Raw genomic sequence first — 5,703 nt, 5'->3', positions numbered from 1 at the left:
TTAGAGGTGTCCAGAGTTCTTAAGCACACTCTTTTTGCTTTGGATCATGACTTTAACCACTCAGTCTCAAGCTTTTCACTTGGACCTGCATGCCACAAGCACATGGTTAGGGACAGCTTGGTTTAGCCGCTTAGGCCCAGGATTTTATTTCCTTGGGTCCTCCTATCCATTGATGCTCAAAGCCTTGGATCCTTTTTACCCTTGCCTTTTGGTTTTAAGGGTTATTGGCTTTTTCTGCTTGCTTTTTCTTTTTCTTTTATACTTTTTTTCGCCATTTTTTTCGCAAGCTTTTTCTTTTTCACTGCTTTTTCTTGCTTTAAGAATCAATTTCATGATTTTTCAGATTATCAATAACATTTCTCTTTGTTCATCATTCTTTCAAGAGCCAACAATTTTAACATTCATAAAAAACAAGATAAAAAATATGCACTGTTCAAGCATTCATTCAGAAAACAAAAAGTATTGTCACCACATCAATATAATTAAACTAAATTCAAGGACAATTTTCGAAATTCATGTACTTCTTGTTCTTTTGAATTAGAAACATTTTTCATTTAAGAGAGGTGAAGGATTCATGGAATTATTTATAGCCTTAAGACATAGTTACTAAATACACTAATGATCATGTAAAAAATACACAAATATAGACAAACATATAGCATAAAACCAAAAAACAGAGAGATAAGAACAAGGAAGTTAAGGAATGAGTCCACCTTAGTGATGGTGGCTCCTTCTTCTTGAAGGACCAATAGTGTCCTTGAGCTCTTCTATGTTTCTTCCTTGCCTTTGTTGCTTGATCCCTAGTGATTTTGGTGCTCCTATCCTTAGTTTCTCCCAATAATAGTGTTGAGGAAAATGTATCCCCTGAGGTATCTCAGGGATTCTCGAGGGAATTCCTCATACTCTTGTTGAGGTTCATGACTGGGCTCTCTTGATGTGCAGTCAAAAGCTCTACTACTGAGCTGTGGACCCTTGAGATGAATCTCTCCATATCCCATGACTCAGAGGTGGAAGCATTTGTCTTTCCTTTCCTCTTTCTAGAGGTTTCTCCAGCCTTAGGTGCCATAAATGGTTATGGAAAAACAAAAAGCTATGATTTTACCACACCAAACTTAGAATGTTTCTCGCCCTCGAGCAAAAGAAGAAAGAATAGAAGAAGAAGATATGGAGAAGAGGGAGAGAGGTATGGGTTTCGGCCAAGGGGGCGAAGAGAGGGTAGTGTTGTGTGAGAATGAAGAAGAGAGAAGTGGGATAGGTGGGGATCCTGTGGGGTCCACAGATCCTGAGGTGATCCTGTGGGGTCCACAGATCTTGAGGTGTCAAGGATTTCTCATCCCTGCACCTTTTAGGCGTGTAAAATGCCCTCTGAATGCAATCCTGGCATTTAACGCCAGATTGCAGCTTGTTTCTAGTATTAAACACCCAAATGTAGCATGTTTCTGGCATTTAACACCAGCCTGATGCTTGTTTCTGGCGTTAAACGCCAGACAGATGCTTGTTTCTGGCGTTTAAACGCCAGACAGCTCTTCCTCCAGGGTGTGCTTTTTCTTCTGCTATTTTTGATTCTGTTTTTAATTTTTGCAATTATTTTGTGATTCCACATGATCATAAACCTAATAAAACATAAAAGAACAATAGAAATATAGATAAATAAAAATTTTGTTGCCTCCCAATAAGCGCTTCTTTAATGTCAATAGCTTGAAAGTGAGCTCTCATGGAGCTTTACAGATGTTCAAAGCATTGTTGGGACCTCCCAACACCAAACTTAGAGTTTGAATATGGGGGTTCAACACCAAACTTAGAGTCTGTTTGTGGCCTCCCAACACCAAACTTAGAGTTTGATTGTGGGGCTTTGTTTGACTCTGTATTGAGGGAAGCTTTTCATGCTTCCTCTCTATGGTTTTAGAGGAAGATCCTTGAACTTTAAACACAAGGTAGTCCCCATTCAATTGAAGGACTAGCTCTCCTCTGTCAACATCAATTACAGCTCCTGCTATGGCTAGGAAGGGTCTGCCAAGGATGATGCATTCATCCTCATCCTTCCCAGCGTCTAGGATTATGAAATCAGCAGGGATGTAAAGGCCTTTAACCTTCACTAACACGTCCTCTACCAATCCATAAGCTTGTTTTATTGACTTGTCTGCCATCTCTAATGAGATTCTTGTAGCTTGTACCTCAAAGATCCCCAGTTTCTCCATTACAAATAATGGCATAAGATTTATACCTGACCCCAGGTCACACAGAGCCTTCTCAAAGGTCATGGTGCCTATGGTACAGGGTATTAAGAATTTACCAGGATCCTGTTTCTTTTGAGGTAAAGTTTGTTGAACCCATGTATTTAGTTCACTAATTAGCAAGGGAGGTTCATCTTCCCAAGTCTCATTACCAAACAACTTGGCATTCAGCTTCATGATGGCTCCTAGATATTGAGCAACTTGCTCTTCAGTTACATCTTCATCCTCTTCAGAGGAAGACTAGTTCTTAGAGCTCATGAATGGCAGAAGGAAGTTTAATGGAATCTCTATGGTCTATATATGAGCCTCAGATTCCTTTAGGTCCTTAATAGGGAACTCCTTTCTGTCTGGGGGACGTCCCATCAGGTCTTCCTCATTGGGATTCACATCCACCCCTTTCCTCCTTGGATTCGGCCATTTTGATAATATCAATGGCCTTGCACTCTCTTTTTGGATTCTCTTCTGTATTGCTTGGGAGAGCACTAGGAGGACTTTCAATGATTTTCTTACTCAGCTGGCCCACTTGTGCTTCCAAGTTTCTAATGGAGGACCTTGTTTCATTCATGAAACTTAAAGTGGCCTTAGATAGATCAGAGACTATGTTTACTAAGCTAGAGGGGCTCTGCTCAGAATTCTCTGTCTGTTGCTGAGAAGATGATGGAAAAGGCTTGCTATTGCTAAACCTATTTCTTCCACCATTATTAAAGCCTTGTTGAGGCTTTTGTTGATCCTTCCATGAGAAATTTGGATGATTTCTCCATGAGGAATTATAGGTGTTTCCATAGGGTTCACCCATGTAATTCATATCTGCCATTGCAGGGTTCTCAGGATCATAAGCTTCTTCTTTAGAAGATGCCTCTTTAGTACTGTTGGATGCATTTTGCCATCCATTCAGACTCTGAGAAATCATGTTGACTTGCTGAGTCAGCATTTTATTCTGAGCCAATATGGCATTTAGAGTATCAATTTCAAGAACTCCCTTCCTTTGATGCGTCCCATTACTCACAGGATTCCTCTTAGAGGTGTACATGAATTGGTTATTTGTAACCATGTCAATGAGTTCTTGAGCTTCTACAGGCATTTTCTTTAGGTGAATGGATCCACCTACAGAATGGTCCAGTGACATCTTAGAAAACTCAGATAGACCATCATAGAATATATCCAAAATGGTCTACTCTGAAAGCATGTCAGAAGGACACTTTTTGGTCAACTGCTTGTATCTTTCCCAAGCTTCATAGAGGGATTCACCATCTTTTTGCTTGAAGGTCTGAACATCCACTCTAAGCTTGCTCAGCTTTTGAGGAGGAAAGAACTTGGCCAAAAAGGTCGTGACCAGCTTATCCCAAGAGTCCAGGCTATCTTTAGGTTGTGAGTCCAACCATGTTCTAGCTCTGTCTCTTACAGCAAAAGGGAAAAGCATGAGCCTGTAGACTTCAGGATCTACTCCATTAGTCTTAACAGTATCACAGATCTGCAAGAACTTAGTTAAAAACTGGTAGGGATCTTCTGATGGAAGTCCATGAAACTTGCAGTTCTGTTGCATTAGAGCAACTAGTTGAGGTTTCAGCTCAAAAGTGTTTGCTCCAATGGCAGGGATTGAGATGCTTCTTCCATAAAAATTAGAAGTAGGTGTAGTATAATCACCAAGCATCCTCCTTGCGCCTCCACCATTATTATTGGGTTCGGCCATGTCTCTTTTTTTTCAAGATTCTCTGTAAGGTTTTTTCTGGATTGTTGTGCTTTAACTTCTCTTAGCTTCTTCTTCAAAGTCCTTTTAGGTTCAGGATCTGCTTCAATAAGAATATCCTTGTCATTACTCCTGCTCATATGAAAAAGAAGAGAACAGAAAAGAAGAGGAATCCTCTATGTCACAGTATAGGGATTCCTTTATGTGAGTAGAAGAAAAGAAGAATAAGAATGAAGAAGTGAAAAATTTGAACACAGAAGAGAAGAGAGGGTTTGAATTTTAAGTTGAATAGAAGTGTTAGTAAATAAATAAATAAATAGAAAAAGATGAGAGAGAGGAGTTTTTGAAAGTTAACTAAAATAAAAGAAAAATATTTTTGTTTTTATTTTAAATTAAAGTTAAAATTTGAATATATAAAAAAGAATAAAATTAAAAATTAAAACAATTAGTTAAATAAAAAGAATTTTGAAAAATAGGAAGGTTATTTTCGAAAATTAGAGAGAGAAAAGTAGTTAGGTGGTTTTGAAAAAGATAAGAAACAAACAAAAAATTAATTAGTTGTTTTCGAAAATTATGAAAAAAAATTAAGAAAAATATTTTGAAAATCAATTTTTAAAAATTTTCAAAAATAAAAAAATGAAAAAGATTTGATTTTTGAAAAAGATTTTGAAAAGATAAGATTTTAAAAATGAAATCTTGACTTGACTAACAAGAAACAACTTATTCTAAAAAAATTTACTAAGTCAACCCAAAGATTTCGAAAATTATGAGTGAAATAAGGAAAAAATATTTTTTTATTTTTTTGAATTTTTAATGATGAGAGAGAAAAACACAAAAATTGACTCAAAACATAAAAATTATGAATCAAAACACATGATGCATGCAAGAACACTATGAATGTCAAGATGAACGTCAAGAACACTTTGAAGATCATGATGAACATCAAGAACATATTTTTTGAAAAATTTTTAATGCAAAGAAAACATGCAAGACACCAAACTTAGAATTCTTTAATGCATGGATACTATGAATGCAAAAATGCATATGAAAAACAATAAAAGATGAACATCAAGATGAACATCAAGACTTATTTTTGAAAAATTTTCAAGAAAAGAAAAACATGCAAGACACCAAATTTAGAAATTTTTCATGCTTAGACACTATGAATGCAAAAATGCATATGAAAAATAACAAGAGACACAAAACAAGAAAATATGAAGATCAAACAAGAAGACTTACCAAGAACAACTTGAAGATCATGAAGAACACCATGCATGAATTTTTTGAAAAAATGCATAAATTTTAAAAACATGCAATTGACACCAAACTTAAAAATTGACACGAGACTCAAACAAGAAACACAAAATATTTTTGGTTTTTATGATTTTATTAATTTTTTGGGTTTTTCAAAAATTTCTCTTTAGAAAAACGAAAATAAATAAAAAAATTCTGAAAGATTTTTGAAAACTTTTTTGAAAAGAAAATAAGAAGAAAATTACCTAATCTGAGCAACAAAATGAAGCGTCAGTCCAAACTCAAACAATCCCCGGCAACGGCGCCAAAAACTTGGTGCACGAAATTGTCATCATCAACAATGGCTCCAAAAACTTGGAGCTCTCAAACGTGAATCACATTTTGTCACAACTTTGCACAACTAACCAGCAAGTGCACTAGGTCGTCCAAGTAATAAACCTTACATGAGTAAGGGTCGATCCCACGGAGATTGTTGGTATGAAGCAAGCTATGGTCATCTTGTAAATCTCAGTTAGGCGGATTTAAATG

General features: G+C 36.3%; 1 non-coding gene across 1 annotated transcript; it reads left to right on the top strand.

The window, feature by feature from the left end:
* Positions 1 to 3,414: 3,414 nt before the first annotated feature.
* On the top strand, positions 3,415 to 3,522 carry LOC127742023 (small nucleolar RNA R71). The gene has a single exon (XR_008003210.1). It is a non-coding gene; the product is annotated as a small nucleolar RNA R71 (small nucleolar RNA).
* The last annotated feature ends 2,181 nt before the right edge of the window (positions 3,523 to 5,703 follow it).

Source organism: Arachis duranensis, chromosome 9, assembly GCF_000817695.3.
Source record: "Arachis duranensis cultivar V14167 chromosome 9, aradu.V14167.gnm2.J7QH, whole genome shotgun sequence".
Taxonomy (NCBI): domain Eukaryota; kingdom Viridiplantae; phylum Streptophyta; class Magnoliopsida; order Fabales; family Fabaceae; genus Arachis; species Arachis duranensis.
The sequence above is the reverse complement of the archived record's forward strand: the minus strand, read 5'-3'. Positions and strand labels throughout refer to the sequence as shown.